The sequence below is a fragment of the Rhamphochromis sp. 'chilingali' genome (genome assembly GCF_963969265.1).
Source record: "Rhamphochromis sp. 'chilingali' genome assembly, chromosome: 1".
NCBI lineage: Eukaryota > Metazoa > Chordata > Actinopteri > Cichliformes > Cichlidae > Rhamphochromis > Rhamphochromis sp. 'chilingali'.
The window spans coordinates 9635973-9657382 of NC_137929.1; the positions used below are offsets into that span (position 1 = coordinate 9635973).

The 21410-nt window shown below is 41.2% G+C and overlaps 1 protein-coding gene and 1 long non-coding RNA gene across 2 annotated transcripts in view; both read left to right on the forward strand.

The window, feature by feature from the left end:
• Window positions 1-7653, forward strand: part of LOC308403979 — a 28680-nt gene extending 21027 nt beyond the window's left edge. Inside the window, exons 2-5 of the long non-coding RNA XR_013973024.1 lie at window positions 847-986; window positions 1079-1153; window positions 1305-1380; window positions 6380-7653. This is a non-coding gene — a long non-coding RNA (uncharacterized lncRNA). The remainder of the gene's footprint in view (window positions 1-846; window positions 987-1078; window positions 1154-1304; window positions 1381-6379) is intronic.
• LOC308403400 (NACHT, LRR and PYD domains-containing protein 12-like) overlaps window positions 1-21410 on the forward strand; it is a 309314-nt gene that overhangs the window by 173773 nt on the left and 114131 nt on the right. The gene's annotated exons all lie outside the window — the stretch shown is intronic.

Sequence of the window (21410 nt, forward strand, 5' to 3'; positions counted from 1 at the left end):
TTGTGGTTGGTCACTAGTGTGCTTGATTTACTGAACTTTTTGGATTAGAGTAACTTGTTGTGGTATAGGGCCACTTGTATGTGACTGTGTGGTGGAGACAACAGATCACTTGTGATTATTTGTTGCTACTTTTGGTTTTGTGTTGTAGCAGGTCAGGTAATCATTTTGGGTTTGACTGTTGTGCTCCTTTGTGTTGGTCACATGTTACTTTTTGTCTGTTCAGTGTGGCAACTTCAGATCCTCATGTAGGGGCATCCATGCTTAAAGATGCCAACTTACTTTTGAGGGATCAAGGCTTCAGATGGACTTTTAATTTGTTTAGGGGTCCTAGAGGAACCCTTTTAAGGGAGGAGGTGTTACGTCCCTCTGCAGCTTCTAATCGTCTCAGTGTTTTCAGCTGGTGCTAATTGGCCACACCTAGTCAGGTGTGGATAAACGCATACCTGAGGCAAGCTTCCCAGCAGTGCACTAGTCTTTGCCTTGGTGGCACCAGCCATTTTAGCCAACCTGGTTTTCCATTTTAGGATGAAACCTCTTCTCACCCACACTCTGTTATTCATCTCTGTTTTTATGTTGCGGCTTTTGAGCCGGGTCGTAACATGAGTATAATCACACTGGAAGTACCAGCATCAGGAATGTGGTTTCTTGTTTTTGGATCTATAATATTTAGTCTGGTTAGTTATTGTTACTGTAACCAGTGCAAAATCTGCTCTGATGACTCAACGTTAATGTTTGAGCCCCTGAGCGCTAAAAGAAGTGTGTTTTGTAAAGTATTAAAACTACATTTAATGGAAGGAAAAATGGATCACTGCTTCCTATAAGAGTTGGTTTTCTCTGTGTGTGTAGCCACTCTGTGCCTGGTGGACTTGGCTGGCAGTGAGCGAATGGTGAAGAGCCAGTCTCAGGGTGACCATTTCAAAGAGATGACCGCCATCAACAGCTCACTGTCCAACCTGGGCGTCGTTATCGCCGCTCTGGCCAACGAGGTCTGCAGCTGCAGTTTCTGTAGTCTTAGATGTCACACCTGCTTTCTTTACATTTACAGTATTAATGATTTTTTTTGGCCTTTGTGTTCCAGGAGACTTGCGTAGCTTACAGGAACTCGAAGCTCACGTACCTCCTGCAGGGATGTTTGGGGGGGAAACGGCAAAACGTGAGTTTGTTGACATCACAAATCTTTATAATGACGACACATAAAACTGAAGGAATTTATCCCCAAAAAATATTTAACAGCGTTTGATCTCACCACTTCAGATTGTGACTGTTTATTCTTTGGCACTAATTTTGGATGTCTTTATTTGCAGCTTGATGTTTGTTAACATTGCTCCGGAGCCCGACAGCTTTGGGGAAACTCTGAACTCATTGAGGTTTGCCAGCAAGGTCAGTGCAGTCTGGTTTCCAGTGTTCATTGGACAGAGTACATTAGTGATGTCCTTAGATCAGCTGTTTATGGTAAACCAAAGCCATACTCCATATCCATTTTAATACCTTGGTATGTAATTCACACTCACATTTTGTCTGAAGAGTAGGGATGTTCCTGGCATCTTATTTACTAGTCGACTAATCGAGGGGGAAATAATTAGACTAACCAACTAATGTAAAACTAAGGAACATTCAGATATTGAGTTAATTATCAGAACTGATTAATAGAAACTGTCAAACTAGACGCAGAGGTATCTTAAACCATTTATCACATTCTGTTAAATACAAATGAAAATGCGTTACTACAAAAGATGTTCTATTAAAATATGACAATCATTTGAGAATCTAAAAGTACGTCTAAGTGTGGCGAGAATGATTCAGGTAATACATTATACAGCCGTTTTCTAGTCAGGTTGTGGGGGCAGCAGGAAGGACCACTCCTGACCACAGCTGATAGATGTAAACTGGCTAGCATGACCAAGGATGCTGGGGCCTCCTACTGGTAGGACGTGCCCAGCTGGAACAGCCTCCTGGCCAAGGTGGCTCACACCTTTTGATGTGAAGGAGTAGTGACTCTACTCTGAGCCCCTCCCCCATTGACTTAACTGCTCTCCTAAAGGAGAGGTTTTCCACCTCTCAGGAAACTAATTTCCTCTGCGTGTCTCTGCGATCTCAGTGTTAACAAGAAGATCAGGGTAGATTAATAGATTTATGGCGTTTCTCAACAACAGTGCACCATCTGGTGGTAGATCGCTGCCTAACATTTAGAACACAATGTACCAGCATTGGGCATCAACTGAAATTTTAACAATTAGATTGAACGACTGGTAAGTCTGATACAGACTAGTGACAATTAGTCGACTAGTCACATAAATCCCTGATAGAGCCCACAGAAGTGGCCTGCACCATGTGCGTGGCTTGCTTTGCAGTTTAACCCTCAGTAGGACCTACAGCCATTTTTCATCCCCAGCGTTTTTTAATATTAGGCCATTTTCACTGTGTTGAATAGAATATAGCCAAACCTTCCGACCCTTTTTTTTTCTTTTTTCTTTAGAATTGCAGTCTCCGTTTATTAGATTAGCTTAAAGTGGCTAAGCTACAAACCGCCATCCACATGAGGTCCTAGAGCCATAAATCGCCCCATTGAAACCCATTATAAACGCTATTTTTCACTGCAGAATTATTACCATTAACGTATGGGTGATGGCTTCTGTTTCGGTTCGGTGTTGGACAAGCGGCCTTAGAATTGTAATTTTTTTTATTTGGCCACCGGGTGGCGCCCTTGTTCCACATGTGACGCCTGCTGGAACATAGACCTTTTCCAGCGGGCTGCTCGAGACATACACCCGGGAAAGGCAGACTCATTCCCCGAGTGCAGCAGCAGCTTGGCCCGCTGCTCGTTCGGGACCATTTTCTGCCCTTAGGGCTGTTAGAGGGTGCATTTTGACCTTTATATTTAAAAATAAATAAAATAAAGGTCTCTCTGCCTAAAAGGGAAAAATTTGTGTCTGTCTCATTCTAAGTTTAGATAAGTTTGAAGTACACCCTGCAATGCAAACAAATCTAACATGAAAACAAGAACATGAAAACAAGAATAAAAAAACAAATTAGACTTTATTTTGTCGCCAACCTCAGCTTGTTTATGCAGGTGCAGGCAGGAGAGGTTATAAGAATAAGCCGTAGCGCGGGAGTAGGCATTTTCACGATGGCACGGTACCGAGGAAGTAGTGGACATCCTGATGCGCTCTGACAGCGAGGATCTCTCCTCTTCATCTGCTGAGAGTGACTCTGATTCCAGGGGTGACACAGATGATTCGTCTCTCGACACTGATCGCCAGCAGGAGTCCTCTGATTTTTCTTCTGAAGATGAGAACGAGGGGAGGACGCCGGAGGAAGCAGCGGCGTGGACCTCCAAAGATGGGAAGAAATGGTCCGCAACAAACGCCGAGACGCTGCGCTACGTCGCAGCACCCACGGGGCTTATTCCGGGACCGACCCACTACGCCGTAGCCCAAATTACGGACCCACTCTCCAGCTTCAGGTTGTACATAACTGATGGGATTATACAGCATATAGTTGCAATGACAAACCTTCAGGGCAGACGCTACATCTCATTCTGGAGAGATTTAGATAGCAACGAAATGCTCGCTTATGTGGGGCTGCTAATTTTGTCCGGTGTATACCGGTCAAAGCACGAGGCCATCGCCAGCCTTTGGAGTGAGAAAACGGGAAGGAAGATTTTCCGTGCCTCAGTGGCTGAGAAAAGATTTTGTCACATAACCAGAGCGCTCCGATTTGATGACAAACTCACCCGACCTGCACGATGTGCGGACAAATTGGCTCCCATTCGGCAGATATGGGACATGTGGGCACACCGCCTGGGGATGTTTAGTCCAGACCGGGACCTTACGGTGGATGAGCAGCTGGTACCGTTCAAGGGAAGGTGCAGTTTCCGCCAGTATATCCCCAAAAAGCCTGCGAAATGCGGCATAAAGGTCTGGGCAGCATGCGATGTCAAGACATCATACGCCTGGCGGCTGCAGGTTTACACCGGGAGAGCAGCGGGCGAACCGGCCGAGGTAAACCAGGGGATGAGGGTCGTCCAGCAGATGACTGACGGGCTCCATGGGCATGTCGTCACAGTCGACAATTTTTTTTTTTTTTTTTTTTCACCTCATCTGAACTGGCAGAGGAACTCCTCAAAAATAAAATGGCTCTGGTCGGCACAATCCGCCAGAACAAAAAAGAAATCCCACCCGTTTTGCGCTAGATGAGAGGGAGAGCCGTCTACTCCTTGATCTTTGCCTTTTCAGCGAAACAGACCCTAGTGTCGTACATTCCCCGACAGGGCAGGAATGTGCTTTTATTGAGCACGAAACATCGCAGGCCGGAGGTCAGCGATGAGAGAAAAAAGCCAGCGATCATCACAGACTACAATCGATGCAAAGGAGGTGTCGACAACCTTGATAAGGTGGGTGTCATTACGCATCAGTTACGCACACCTTTATTCAACTCCAACTCCATGAACATACACACACCCACAATGGACAACTGTACCCTCAAACACAATAATAACATGGACTGAACCACCACTCACAACCACTAGCACTTTATATAGCCTCTGTAGAAACTATCTACACCCTCACTTATCTTAACTGCACTACTGTATAGCTCTGTGTAAATAATCATTCTGTACATTCGATAATCTTTAATCCTACAACTGTTTACAACTTGCATAGTTCCCATTTCTGTATAGCTGTATATCCCAGATTCTGTAAAGTTATTTATTTCATATTCTGTATAGTTTTTCATACTTATATCCTGTTCATATCCTGTACATAGCTTGTACTCACTACAGCCTGTACATAACTATAGTTATAGAATATTCACAACATACTTCATACCATGTACATTATAACATAATAGACCCATTTCTGTAATATACTCACATATCTACATTATTGCTAATATATATTGTAATATATCTATATCACTAAAGCACTTCTGGATGGATGCAAACTGCATTTCATTGCCCTGTGCATGTGCAATGACAATAAAGTTGAATTCTAATTCTATTCATTTTTCTTCATATATTCTTGTGTAAAATATACAGAGGTTTTAGTGTGTGTGTGTGTGTGTGTGTATTTTTTGTTATGTTGTCGGCACCTACTCCTGCAGGAGACGGACCAATCGATGGCCAATGGCCCTTTTTCATCACATCATAGACGTCTCCCTCTACAACGTCTTCATGCTGTGGACCTCCGTGGATCAGGCCTGGCATCAGCAGAAGCCACACAGGAGGAGGATGTTCATTGAAGAGGTGGGAGAAGGCCTGATCACGCCCCATTTGTCACAAAGACAGCGTCTTCCCCGCTCATCAGCCGCTGCTGAGTTAGTAAGAGATGCGCAGGATGGTGCTGCTGCAGGCCCCTCTGGAGTGACAAATCCCAAGGGCAGGAAGCTCTGTGAGCTCTGTGTTGGGAAAAGGAGGCGAGTGGGAAACACATGCAGCAAATGTGGAAAATTCAGCTGCCGAGCCCACAGCAAATTTGTCTGCAGCCACTGCTCTACCTGAGCAAGACATTTACCCCCCAGCCACACACACGCCCCCCCCCACCCTCTCACTGCTTTCTCACTTTCTCACACTCTCTTTCTCTCTCATACATTTCCCCATTCCCAACAACAATATACATAATTACATTTACCATATACATGTTCTTGTTCATTGTTGAAAAATGTTTGTTTGGTTCAAACTGATCTTGTATTTTTATTTACATAATGCTTTTTATTTGATTTTAGATGGCAACAAGGTAATATGCATTTATTGGGGCAAGAGTGAAAAACGTTCTCCTGCAAAAAAAACTAACGGCCGATCAAAATGAAGGTCAGTAATTTTTAGACCATCCAAAGGCCTAATTAAAAGTACAATAAAATATAACTGTCAAATGTATTTTATGGAAAATATTTAATTTTTTCATTTTTTTTGCCAAAAAAGGCAGTGTGCTCATGTGACAAAACCGGGATATAAAAGGTTAAAATCGCGAAATATAATTAAGACTTTATATGAATATTTCAAGGAGAAGTAGGTCTAAAATATTGGCTAATTTAAAGTGGAAAAATATTAATGTATAATCTTTTTATAGCACTTATGGCGTGGTCGATTTTTGGCTCTAGGTCTTCATAAGGGGTACACTTTTTTTTTTTTTTTTTTTTTTTTTTTTTTAAGCACATACAAACAACTCTTCTTATGAGAATATTAGGACGCGTCTTGTATATATGATCAGCTCGCACATGGCCCGAAGATTGGTTTACCTTCTGCCATGTTGAGGCCAAAAACCCTGAGGACAGGAAAAAAACAAAAAAAAAACAAATGGTAGGTTGTCTCTGTGTGAGAGACGTTGGCATTATACCCGATATTTTTTTTTTTAAAAATGCAATGTGTGGATTTCTTTTACAGACAACATCTGCCATGTTGTGGACCGCTCAGTCTCCCCCTCCAGCACTGCTAATCCAGATGTTGGATCTGTTTCCACAAGCCCCGCGAATTCTAGAGACTTATTCATCATGAAGAAAACAAGACAGTCGATCGATCGATTATTTGCGCAAGGGAGGCCACCATGAAAATGACCTCTAGATCCTCCTCCTCCTGCTGCCTTTTATTGAGAGACCGTTCACACAAAACACGTCAGAACAAAGCCACGCCCAGACGTGTGTGTGAGTGAGAGGAAAAAACTAATGGAGCATGTGGAGCAGGGAAATTATTTTACTGCTATTGTTAAAGAATAATCATCATCACCATTGCATTAATAATATAATCTGTAGTTTATATTGCATTCAGAGGTTGAACAGTGTGTCTTTCAGAAAAGGCTAAAAGTCACAGGCTGACAGGAAACAGGCTTGCAGAGAGTTTGCAGAAGTGAAACCAGTCTTAGGTTATTTTGAGCAGCAGGCCAGACGAGGCCATTTGAATTACTAGGTTATTCAAATTGATCATTGCTTTAACAATGTAACAGATAGCTTTAAGATGGCCTTAAGATGTTTATGCATTCAAGTTATTATATTAATTTTGTATTTCAGATGCAGTTATAACTATTTTATACATAATGCATATCTGTGCTTATTTGAGTTGATGTTCAGGTTCATTAATGGTCTAAAGCTTCACTAGTGAGAGTGTCTAGATGATCCATGCTGAGGGAAAACTAGAACATAGAAGGAATTGCAATACATGCTTACAAAACACTTATATCAGTTTATTTTAATATCTTTTATATGTTCATATTCTTGTATTAAGCTTTTAGTAGGGGTTCTTGATTAAAACGTTTATTTAGTAGATGACATATCCATAGTTTTAGTTCAGTTATTACATATCTGAGAGTGGCTTCTGTCTCTCTGTCTAGAGGTCAGGAGCTAGTCGCGAGGTGAAATAGGGTGCAATTGTGGTTAGCACACAGACACACACACACACTCAGTTAGAGAGAATCATTTATAGGTAAAAGTTTAATCATGTTTTGCTTGGGGTTGCAAAAAGAGCAGTTTGTCGCAGAACTGCTGCTGAGGTGCCAAGATGGCAAGCGAGCATCCGGCAGTGACAGGAAGCACCTGTTATGAAGATAGAAGACAATTGTTCTTTTAAATTGTGTCAAAAGTCGTTGTGGTTTTGATATTGACGTATGTGTATATATCCTGTCTGTGACGCATGAAGGGGCGTCAGTAAATCAAGCCCTGACGGTATAAAATCTGTGTATGCTTTGAGGAAGTCGGAGATCACTTGCTGTCTGCGTACAGAGTGTTCTTCCCACACGTGTGTAGTCATTAAAATCATTGTTTGACTAAGAGCTTCTGGACCATGGTGGTCTGTACTCTCCTTCCTCAATTTTTGAACCTTAACAAGCAGCATAACATCACACATTTTTCAACCTTTAGTGAAATGAAATCATGTGTGGTAGAGCGTTTTAACCGCACCTTAAAGGGGAAAATGTGGAAATACTTATCATCAGTTAACTCGCCAAGATATGTTAATGTGATCCAAGATCTTGTACAGTCCTATAACCTGTCTTATCACAGCTCTATCAAAATGACCCCCACCGAGGTGTGCAAAGATAATGAGAAAGCAGTCTTTAACACCCTGTACAAAATGAAACCCCAAAAACCGGTGACTTTTAAATTTAATGTGGGCGATACAGTGAGAATATCTAAACTACGAGGCATATTCTGAAAGGGTTACCATCAGACCTACACAGACAAGTGCTTTACCATAAAGGAGCGTTTAGGAAGAGACCCTCCCGTATACAAACTGGAGGATCTCACAGGAGCTGCAGTGAAAGGTGTATTTTATGAACCTGAGATACAGCAGGTGACTACTGACAAAAACAAAAGGTTTAAAATAGAGAAAATACTTGGCAGAAAAAAAGAGGACCGAAAAAAGTTAGCGCTGGTCAAATGGCTCGGTTGGCCTTCTCATTTGAATTCATGGATCCCTGAAAAAGACATCGTTGAAGTGTGATTAACAGAGACGCCGCAGCTCTGCATACTTTCATTCTGCACTAGACAAAGACTGATAAAGGAAGGAAGGAATGGATAAAACGAACAACAACAACGCAGGCTTTTATGTGAGCCTCTTCTCGAATGCTTCAGCACATGTTTATCCAGGCAATAAGAAATCTAATTTTAGAACAAAGCTAGCAAAACCTATTGTTTTAAATGAACCGTATGAGGTCGGTGTTATAGAATTTCAATACCCAAGACTATGGTTGTCTTTTCCACAATCAGATTCGCGAGTGGAAATTTATGATCCAGTCAAAGATGGAGCATTGTCCATAACTGTGATTGAGCTGTCTGTGGGGCATTATGCATCTGTGGCGCAGATAATAAAACATTAAAACATAACACCGACATTAAAACACAATACAGTGAAGTTAGTAACTATGTTAGTGTTATGGGCCCTAGGGGCACAGTTCTCACATTTAGAGGGAGACTGGCAGGAATCTTAGGATTCAAATCAGAAGACCCGTTTGTACTTCATTATAAAAACACATACGCACCACATCCTGCAGACGTATACGGCGGAAAATAGAACATTTTTATTTATGCAGATATCGTTGATTACCAGCTTGTGGGTGACGCCCATGCGCAGCTATTAAGAGCAATAAATATAACAGACGATGACCGTCGGGGAGCCATTCTTCAATTTGACAGCCCACACTACACACCAGTCTCGAAATCCTTAATCCATGACATAGAAATTGATTTGATAGACGACCAAAATCAACACATACCGTTTTTCAGGCTGGTGGCGAATTGAATGGTTATATTGGGACCAGCACGCAATGTGGCGCAGGTCTGGGAGGTTTGTTCAGCAGCCTGTTTAGAATTGCTGTACCATTGTTTAAAAAAGGAGTCAGCATAGTCAAACCCCACCTAAAAACAGCAGCATCAGGCATAGTGTCTGATGTGATATCCAACATAACCAAGCCAACATCTACTAAGCAGGATGGCAACGGCTTGTATGTGTATACACCCAAACCTTCTAAGACCCCTCCCACTGCACTTCTTTTTTAGCTGTCTGTACTGTTGATCAGTCAGCGGGATAACACCTTTCAAAACATTGAGCGATATCTCACACAGAGCATTAATAAAATCCATGCTTGCATTACAAATAATATTCCTCCGTACGCTGGGTGGGGATTTATACAACAACTCCAACAGTGCAATGTTTCTCTGCATCCGTGAATACGACATCCTTTTTACCGCTTTAGCCGTTTTTTGGGGATATAAACAACTTGACGATCTGACAACAAATTGGTTCTGAGTCTTAAATACTCAGGCGTCTTAGATTTATAATTGATTAGAAGATACCCGTCTGGGGTGGATGTGGCATCATTAAAAGCTTCTAAGAAGTATTTTGTATTACCTGGAAACATCTGTCTACCTAAAACTGAAATTTGATATTTATCTCTGGGGTTGTTAAACAGAGTTAAATAATTAGTGTTCAACGAAATTGTTGCATAAACAAATTCTGAACTAAACACATGTAGCTCAAGTTCCTATGATGAACGTATTGTGTGAACACATTTTGAACTTCTATGCTGTCAGACGCAGTATTCATCACATCGTCGATAATGAGCAAGTTGTTCTTATCCGGAGGTAAAAGGACATCGTCACTCAGAGACTCCGGTATAGCATTCACAAAGGTGATTTTTCTTATCTGAAGAAGTTGATTGTATAAAGATTGCCAGCAGGAGTAGATGTAAACAATATTGTCAATTTTGGCTGAAATAATAGTGGATGCTTTTTCAATGACGCTTTTGACAAAGAAAGTCTTTCCACAATTACTCGGCCCGCTAATAACTAAACTAAAGGGTGCTGGAGCCTCCCATCAAAGGCTTGATCCTGATCAGTATCCATAAGGGAGTGTTGTATAGTCAGGCAGCACCCTTCTCTTGTTATAGACCACCTGAACTTTTTTTACATCTGTTTCATTCCTGAGATGAAACCTCTTCTTATTGCGTTTGATGGTGTCAGACTCTGCAACTAAACGCGCATCCCTGTTGGCCACAAATGCCTTGACTAAGCCTTTCAACGATTCGTGGGTAACAACTTTAGAATTAACATCATTGAGTGTTACACCTTTACACTTAACCTGAGTCTTGCCCTGTTTTGTGTAATAAGCATAGCATTTTGGACCTCCAGAGACAAACTCAGTAATGTGATCATCCTCTCCAGACCCGCCATCATTGAGCTCATCAGTCAGCTCACCGAGGTATGGTCCTAACGGGGGTACTCACTCCCCGGGATGAGAGGTGAAGATAACTGAATCTGTGTCGCAGTAAAGAATGCGTTCCTGCAGCTTGTCTAACAAGTCATACAGAGTGAGCCTCGCATAGGCCGTAGTCATAGCACCGACAAAGACATTCACATCCTTCACCCGCGACCCTCTACCATCAGCGTGACACCACTGAACCACTGCAACATCATCAGAGATGAAACAAAACTGGCGTCAGTCATAATGGTCACTGAACATCAGCTGTGTGAATCTGGCAGGGTCTGTAATCAGCTCGCAAGATGGCATATTTGTTCGCATGCAGAATCACCCCCAGAGAGAGTTCAGAAGCAGTTTATTACAACTTCTGATTGCTTTGTTTACACAAATCTTAGCAGGGTCAAGTCTGATGCCTTCTCTCTCATAATAGTCTTGAACAAACTTCTGCTGCTCCTCAGCTGTTTTGACATTTTTTGGTATCCAGATGCCTGCTGCTTGAATTTAAAAATTTTTTGACATACGGCTTAAACAGTGTGTCAGTCTTATTAGGGAGGTGCCAAACTTCAGCGATGCAGACAATCTGATGCCCTTTTTCAATAGCCTTTTCAAGCTCAAAGGAAACCCAAGTACCTGACAGTTGCCTCTCACTCTCAGCATGCACACAATCACTGTGCTGGCGCTGCTCTTCAGCACACGTTCTGCAGAGAGGAAACATCAGCTTATTGTGGCACTTGTAGGGCAGAACAGGATGAAATAGACCCCTTGGAGGAAGCACAGTGCACTTAACAAACCCGAAATATTTTTCAACTCTGTCAAAATTATTGGATATGATCTGAGGGTGACCTATTGGATAATTCTTCGTGCACTGAACAGTGGGGTAAAGACTTCAATCATAGTATCTGATCTTTTCATCTCCACCATCATCAACCTTGTGGTACAGTTTCATCGCATTAGTCCTCCCCCCAAACAACGCGTCTCTAGGGTCCAGAGGCTCAGGCTTTTTGTATTTGTGCATAAAGTCCTTGACTGACTGATCAGTCGACTTTAATGATGACCAATCACACCCCCACATGACCACGACATTAAGACCATAATGCATTCTTAGAGCATTCACCTTCTCACAACTTGCATGATACAACTCGCCATATGACAGCTTGGCGGCAGGGTTAACATCACTCTCCGGGTAGCAGCGGAGACAACCGTGATAGAAACACCCAAAGAATTCATATGCAGTTCTGCTGGAAGCATCAAATCCATCCACAAAATAAGGTCCTACTTTTTGTTCGCCGCCTCTGAGAGCATGCTTGATAACAATGTTTTGTTTCGTATTGAAGCCATTCAAGAGACACGTCTGAAAATGTCTTATTCTGATCAACATACGCACCGTGATGAGTCAATGCCAGGGTGTCTTTTGGAAGAAACAAGGTTTTGAAAATCCCCATGCAGTATGATGCCAGGGTGGCGTGTGAAAACGGATCAATCTGCGTGCACTCCATCAAGTTCTCGCGGTATATTTTACAAGCCATTCTCAACACTTCGACATCATTAATGCAGTACTTACGTATTTCAGCCTGTACATCAAATGGTTTCTCGCAGGCAGGCTTGTACCACGCCATAAATTTCTCCTTTTCAAATTCAGACATTTTTTCATACCTGTAAAAAGACGGGGCAGGATAAGGACCTACATAGAATTCGTCAGCCCTTGTGTTAAATGTGTGTGGAAAGAAGCCTTTTTCAAGGTCCTCGAATCACAAGGCAGAAGGTGTTTTGGCCAAACGCATGGGCAGAGAGCTAAATGAGTCCATCCATCTCTGATCATAGGATTTGTCATACATTAGAACGACACGACTCCCTCTCATTGTTACACCCGGAGCAATACCCTGTTTAACGAGGTATTCCAGGAGAATATAGCTGTCGAAACCCGAAGAATTATGGGCTATAAATGTATAGCCACGGTATTTAGGCCTTCTGTAGTGGATACATGAATTAAACCTGATTATAAAAACACATCAAGGCAACGAAGACCAGCTTACACTCAATATTAATATGAATACACAACATACACGCAACAAAGACACGCTTACACTCATGAATGTGAATACATGACATAAATTGGAGTTTCTGGCCGGAGAGAGAGAAGTGTGTTGTTTAAGCAGTGATGATAATAATGAAAAATTCTTAGTTTTGTCACTTTTAGGTGAAAAGCAGACCTGGATCAATTTCCCACATGCAGCAGGCGGAAGAAAGTTATAGTTTAACATCACTGGAAACGTTCAGGCCAAGTTTCTGGCTGAATTGTTTACAGTGTCATGTGTCACTAAACCTGACAAGCGAGCTTTCACTCCTGGCTGAAGACGAGGAATGCAGCTCCAAAGAGCAATAACATGGCAGTTAAAGAGAGAGACAGTGGAGAATGCAGGAGAAAGCTGAAAGAGAACTTCCTGTTATTGGACTGTTGAAGTGGGAGAGGACAAAGGAGTGAGAGCAGTAGGTGAGAACACAGAGGAATGCTGTTATTTAATGTGGGAAATCTAAATTTGGGTTAGCAAACCTGGGGAAAAGAAAACTGACTGCTTAAGTGGGAAAATTGTGAAGGAGTCTGAAACACTGCAAAAAGAAACATACACAAAATCACACACACAAACAGAAAATGTATTAACCTTACTAACACTTACAAATACAAGAGAGCTCATGAAGATTAGACAGCATCTTCAGCATGTGAGTCTGTTTATCATCTTGTCCAAGTCACTTAGTGTGATGAAAAAGTGATACAAAGATCATTGGACTCATAGCAAAGTAGTTAAAAATGATCCAGTTATAGCAGAGAAATGTGTAGGAAAGGCAGCTTTGAGAACATGCCCTGGTGGATCTGCAGCTCCACTGCACAGACATCGATTAAACCTGACTAATAACACACATGCAATGAAAATCAGCTTGTTATCTTTCATCAGTGTTAAAATAGTGTGAATATAACACACTTAAACCCTGAAGTTGAGGAATAACTCAGGGACGTTCCATGACAATAGAGTGGTTTTTGTGAAAAGGAAAAAGTGATTAAAGCTTAAAGTAGTTTTTAGAATAGTGAATTAGAAGTGCTCCTGTACAGATTGATCAAAACAAGTGATTACTGTAGAATAAAAATAATTCAATAATGTGGTGATGTTTAAATATGCATTTCTCTTGTCACGGCAACTTCTTGAGATATGACTCAGTATGCAAATGAGTTGAACAGGAAAAGAAAAAGGAGAACTTGTGTTTCCTGTCTGACTGGATGAGTGAAGCTTGCACTGAAACACACACTGTGACTGTGTGAGAAGAAAGGCTTGGTAACAGACAGGATAATTAAATAAAGTGTTCAGGTCTGTGACTAAGTGCAGTCGTCCAGATTTGGAAAAGAAATTTAGAATTTAGTGATGATAGATGGTTATAACGTCTTTAGAAAGGGCTTAATGAGAATATCAATGGTCTGCAAAACTGTGCAGCTTTTAACAAGATTTTCTGTGTATTGAGCAGGTGAGACTATGTCAGTTGACCTCAGACTGTCAGGACGCTGAAGAACTTGAGGCAAAACGTTTCTGTGATTGAGATTTTTGGGGTTTTTGTTTTAGTGATGGGTTGATTCTGACAGTCAGGTTTGGGTTGTTTTCTTATTTTAATAGAGGGAGTTTTATTAAACATGGACATGGTTAGGACTGGGCCCTTTAAAATGGTAACAGTGCACTTAGAGAAAACCTGTCAGGTGATGATGTTTTGTGCTCTGATGAGCTAATAATCAGCTCTCTTTTTCTCGGTTTTGTTCTAAGCAGGCCTGCAAGATTGAATTAACAGCGCTGTAAAAATTTTCGGGAGAACAAATATAAGGTGAGCTTTTCCAGATTACAACTGGCTGAGGAAAAGCTGACCTGTGGGGACCTGATCAGGTTGTAAGTCCCTGTCTAAAATGATTGCAGCGAGTCAATCCAGTCCAAGAGCATAAAGAACTCTTTTCCTAAAAAACAAAAAACAAAACAAAATAAAACAAATGAATGAGCTCACGTTGCTGAGGGTGGAGAATCTGATTATTTGCGCAGGAGTCTCCACTATCAGCAATATCTGGTGTGAATGTGTGTGACTGGACTGTGACTGGACTGACGATGTGGACTAAAGGTTGGACGGACTGGACAATGAGATAAAGACTGGACCAAGAGTAGGATGAATAAATGCTGACAAACAATTCACCACGCTGGCAAGAGAAAGGGGATGCTTTGCTTTGCTTTGCTTTGCTTTGCTTTTGCCATGAGCAGGAGGAGCGCAAGACTTAATTCTGGGGCTGCTGATTTTGGGTTGCTGATGTTTGCTTTGAGAAAATTCTGTTTTATTGACTGGATGTAGATTATGGTAGTACATTATATAGTGGGGGAAATACCAAATGCTAAAGGGGAGAAAATGTTGGATGTTACTCATGTTACTATTAACAAAAGCAGGCCACTGTAGAAGTCAATTAAATTTGATAGACGAAAATAATTACAAAGACTTGTCCAAGTGACCAAGGTATTTTCCCTTTTAAATACTAAATTATTAAAAGAGCTGGTACTGGAGGGAGACAGGAGCAACGTAACGAAAGCATATATATTTTGGGTAAGTCTGATAAAGTAAAATAAAATGTACCATTACATTAAGAGGAGCAGGAAACAAACGGGAGGCCAGTCCTGACGGTGGATTACACTAGGACTGAGGACCTGATTGAGCGTGCCACCGGCTTCAGTGACAGTAACCTCTGGCTGGACTGGGTGGCTCAAAATGCTAAAGAACAACATGTATCTGATTGTGTTGCCTGTGCTTCAGCTAGACCACGTTTGTTCACGGAGCCCGCACCACTGTATCCAGAGGACAAGTGGGGCTATGACTGCATGTTGCGGATGACTAGAGAAGCGGTGAGCACTGGCAACTGGACTATCTTGTCCAGCTTATTTCCCCTAATTCACAAGCAAACACAAGTAGGACCATTCATGCCCAAACGAAACAACTACACATGCTTTAAATTCTCAACGGATACGGTAAAGGACAAGTTGGGAGAGATTGACCCAAGTTGGTGCTCTGTCACACTCACGGGGAGAACCACAAACAAAGTAAGCCAAACGAACACTTTAATTGGAACATGGGCAAGAAGTGGGCTCTATTATTATTGTGGACGTAACACCCTTTTGGTTCGTGCCCATATGGGAAGTGAAGGGACGTGCGCAATGGTGTGACTCGGAGCTCCACTCATGCTAATCGGGAACAAAGTAAAAGCCATACGACAATGCAACACACGCACATTGGCAGCCAGACATAAGAGACACATTTTGGCAAAGAGAGGGACACAGGGGATACATGCTTATGACCCTAGAATGAACTCGCCTACCTGGACTGACTCAATAGGAGTGCCCAGGGGAGTTCCAGATGAGTATAAACTAGTGGACCAACTAGCTTCAGGATTTGAAAGTATGTTCATATGGATAACTCCAAATAAGAATGTTGATCGCATAAACTATGTCCATTATAATGTGCTGAGCCTCTCTAACCTGACCAGAGATGCCATGGAGAGGTTCACAGAACAGTTGGGTTCGACCTCACTGATGGGAGTGCAAAATCGAATGGCCCTAGACATGTTGTTGGCGTGAAAGAAAGGGGGCGTGTGGTGCCATGTTTGGAGCAGTGTGTTGTACCTTTATCCCCAACAACACTGCTCCAGATGGCTCAGTAACCCGAGCTCTGGAGGGGCTGAAAACTCTGTCTAAAACCATGCATGAGCACTCGGGAATTGACAATCCGCTGGACAGCTGGATGACCTCAGTGTTTGGGAAATGGAAGGGGTTTTTCATGTCTGCAATGTTTTCTACTGCCACTTTTTAGCGATACTGGTCACCTGCGGTTGTTGTCTCATTCCTTGCGCCAGAGGACTGCTGGAAAAGGTAATAACGAGGGCAGTGGACCCCGGAACGGTGGTTCTGGTGGCCATGATGCCATTGATGGACTTAGAAGCGGCCGAATGGGCTGAGGAGTGACACAACACGAAGTGTGGTGACCTTTCTTTTTGAAAGGTCAAGAGAGGGAATGTGGGAATAAAGAAAATACTTTACTGCTACAATATAGCCTTCATCATTAACACTGCATTAAATTGTTTATTAAAGCTACTGGCATTAGACTAAAACTTTTATTAAAGGTGCAGCTATAATCATTGTATACACACATTGCATATTGTGCTCATGAAAGAGTTGATGCTCAGTCTATTCAAGGTCTTAAGCTTCGTTGGGCACGATGTCCCGATGATCTATTGTGTAAGTGACTTGGAGCAGCAGAAGGTTAAACCGCATACACGCTTACAAACACAAATGATTTAAACATAGGCCAGGCCGAGGGCCTGGAATTCATTTAGCTCCTAACTGCATTTGAGCTGCCTAGTAACAAGTGACAGAAGAAGAGTCAAGAAATTGTAAGTCCCCAGGAATCATCTGGAAGGTGAAACAAATTGCCATGTATGGAAGAATGTGACAGAAAGAGGAACGTCTCTGTCTGTTTTTATGTTGATATGGTGATGGTGTATATCTGACCCTGGGTGTGTTTAATAAAATTAAAAGTGTTGCTCACACACATAAAGAACATTGAGATTAAGTAAATTAAGATTACGTAAAGATTAAGTAAAGTTAATATAAAGGATAGAGCCCAGAACATGATATTGTGAACCAACTTTGAACAATTAAGGGAACAATAGATGCACACAGTAGATTATTGAGGCGTAGCAGAGAGAGGCGTTTTGTTTTCTATCCTTTACAGGAGAAGATTTCAGGACCACAGCGACCACATTGGTGGCGAGAATCCTGGAAGCCCCAGACCGAACGGAACCAACCAGAGAAAGGGGAACCAAAAGAAGCACAGAGCACAGAGAACCATAGTTCCAGAAAATGTGTTGTTTAGGAGATTAAAAGCTTGTTAGACACAGGTTAAATGTGAGCATAAAAGTAATGAAGAGTAATGAGAGGGACTTTAGGAATAGTTGTAGGATTTCTATGTTAAGTAAATAACCCAAACGCAGTGTTCAGGCCGGTTATACGCTACCCGTTAAAGGGGTTTTAAAAATGAAACTCTGTAGAGGATGTTTCCAAAGATTGACAAAATAATCTAGGACCTTTTACCAGAAAAAGCTAATGGTATCTGTTTAGAGTTTACAGTGAGCACTGAGGGAAGTCAGAAGTGGGTTTAAATTGGGATTCTGGGTAAAAAAGGGGGTGTAGGAAGTAGATTTAGGACATTTCACATTTCACAGGTGCTGTCTTAGAGCTTGATTTATTTGTTGTGGATAGAAGTAATTATGACGGAATAATAATGAAACATTGAAAACATACAACCCGTTGAGGGGACAGATAGGGTTGGGCAATTGATAGGTTTCATTTTGTTTAGCATAATCTCTTTTGTTATATTTTAGCCTTTTAACATGCAGGTAAACTTAATGGGATAAATTAGGAATTATGTCGTGTTTCTTAGGAAACACGAAAAGGGAAGAACTGTCATGTAATTAATATATTCTTAGTGCTTATTTTCTAATTATATTGTTTTATGTACTTTAATAATGAAGGTTTGTAAAGCAAGGCCACTTTTGACTCACTAAGTGCTCAGCCAGACTGAAAAACAGGAAGTTAGTGTAGAAATATACAAGCATATTAATAAATACAGGAAGCAAGAAAGAAAAGAGGAACTTGTACCATATAAGGAGTTGTTGAAACTGTGTGACGTCTAAAGTACCAAAATAACACCTATATGAGACACATTTTTAGATTCTAATGTTAGAGATCCTGCAACTGCCATTGGGCTGTGCAGGGCTCTCTCTTCCAGAGGATGATTGAATAAAGAATTATAAATGTTTTGACCACTATGAGTCGGGTTTTCTCTGTTCTATCATGGGGATCAAAGAATCGGGTTTTAATACCAGTCCACTGCTGCCACCTGTGGCCAAGTGCCATAGCCTACTACTAGATGAACTTGTGACACACATCTGCAGCAGAGGCTGAGTGGCTGCTCTTACACCTGGAGCATCCAAATCGACCCACAAACACGTTGAAAGATGCAATGCCATCAATGTGGATTGTCCAGACTGAGAGACCTCTTCCCTCTGACCCCTCCCCAAACCCTCAAACCCTCCTACCCACCTCGACATACAAACTCTGTGATGCTTCACGTGTTTTGTTGATGTTTACATGATCGAAATAACTTGAACACAAACACAAACAAACAAAGAGGAAGACCGCACCGGAAGGAAACAACTACAAGTCCCAGCATCCTCTGTGTTTAGGGAGCAGCAGTGAAAGTGAAAGTATTGAGCCTCCGTTCAGAGCAGCAGGAGGAGGAAGGTGGAGCTGAGGCAGGTGAGTGTTAACATGAATATGTTTCTTCTTATGACATAAAATAATTCCACGCTGTTCGTGTCTGTGGGTGAAATGTGAGGCCGGTCGGCTCCTCTGAGCGCTGGTTTCCTGTAAGTAGAGAGGAAGTGAGTTTAGCTGAGCCTCCGTTTAGTGTGAGAGAGCAGGAGGAGAGTGAGAGCTGTGCTGAGGCAGGGTGAGTGTTAACACCGCTCTGACATTACTGTGTCTCTGTGGCGGGAACAACAGGCTCCGTCAGTGGAGGCAAAAATAATCAGACTTTGGTTTTTCAAAGGAAACAACTTTATGTCGGAAGTTCCCGCACGCTCATTGGATAACGATGTGTCAATCTCGAGCTATTAGCCAATGAGCGTGCGGATTCACAGAAAGACCCGCCTTTATCACGGGACTTTAAAAACTACAATGGCGACAGAAACTCCGTGAGTGGAGTTCAGGGTGACGTTATGAACCTGTGACGTTTGAGCCACTTCCTGTTCTCAGTCCCAGCGTCCTGATCACCGAGGTTTCTGTTGCTCTGATATCTGATATTGATTATATTTCATTTCATTTATTTATTTATTTCACACATGGTTCAACAGTGTTTTGTTTCCTACATACAGATCCTCCTTCCCATTAATATAACACTGCACCCATGGATGAAAAGGCGCAGGAAGAAGAAAAAATAATTCTCAGCACTTGCCCCCTATCTGCAATCTAATTATTCTTACAAGAGGGCGCCAACAACCCAAAAATCCCTCTAACATGTATCTTTATGTAACAATGCAAAACTAAACAACAAATCAGGATAATCAGCAATATACAGCACTACTAAATGTCAATGAAGATTTTTCCTTCCACATTTAGCCCAAATTACTTTCATGTTCTTCATATTGATTTATCCTTTTAAGTATGTAACACATTGTAAACAGGCTGTAGCATAAACATCAAACACAGCTGAAGCAGTTTTTGGATGGTTGGCTTCAAATGATCCGTCGGTTTGAAAAGTAAAAACAATTTAAAAATAGGTGAAGCTGATGCAGGGTGAGTGTTAACACCAGGACTTTAGAGGGAAGAAGAGTCACAGCTCAGCATGTTGTTGACATGTTGTTGTTCAATCTGGGGAAGACATCTGAATCATTGCAGGGGGAATGGCTTTCACAACTTTAATGAATTTACTCTGAGTACATGATATGCCATAATTATCTATGAATTTGTTATATGTTAACACATTTCCGTCATTGTCTAAAAGGTGTAAAACCGTCCAAATGCCATGATCCATCCAGTCCTTATAAAAGATGGATTTTCTTTCATCGTATACATCTGTTGTTCCAAATCGAATTTGTATGTGGAGAAAAAATATGCTAATATCTTTTTCCAGTACTGGAAAACCTGTTTGTGAAAACTGGATAATTTAATTTGGAAATTTCAAAGTTGCACTTTATGAGAAATTCAGAGCTTCTCGAAAATTATTTTGGGGAAATAAAACCAAAATACCGTTTGAATTATTGTTTTATTGTCGTTGCCAACATTTCATTACTAATGATTTCGCTAATAGTTTTGAAGAAAAACTCTTTTATTTCTTTCCAGAAGAATTTATAAAAGATTTCAGTCAAGCCATCCTGACCAGGAGCTTTGTCCATTTTCAGTTTGTGGCTTGATCTCAGTCATCCAGTGATATATCAGAATCACACATTTCTCTGAATACAGAATCGATTTTTGGAGTATAAGGTTCAATCTGATCAAAACAAGTTAATGAATCAGTGATTAAATATTTCGAGGAGAATAAATTTGAGTGAAATTTATGTTTTTCTTCCGCTATAGTCTTATGATTTGTGCATTCCTTCCCATTTACGATCAATGTATTAATAGATTGCTTTTCTTGCTTCCGTTTCTCCAAATTGTAGAAATATGAAGCACTTTTTCACCTTCTTCTATCCATTTTGCACGAGCTCTAATGTAAGCTCCATGAGCCTTTTTCTTGTATAGATCATCTAATTGAGCCTGTAAAGACAACAGGGATTTCTTATCAGCCTCTGACATAAAATGTCTATTACAATAGTTATTTATATTGTAAAGTAATTTACTTTCAAATTCCTTCTGTTGTCTACTTTTCATTTTACTAAACATAATTGAAAATTCTTTAACTTTAAATTTAAAAAAAAACCCATCTATGTATGTAATTGCCAATTGTTACATTGTTGTACATTTTATGGAGGAGCTCTTTAACTATCTTAACATACCCATCATCATTTAACAGATCTGCATTAAATTAAATGCATTAAATATATGAACTGAATGTTTCTTTCAGGCTGTAAAAACCTTATTTATCCTCCATTACAGTCCTGCATTCA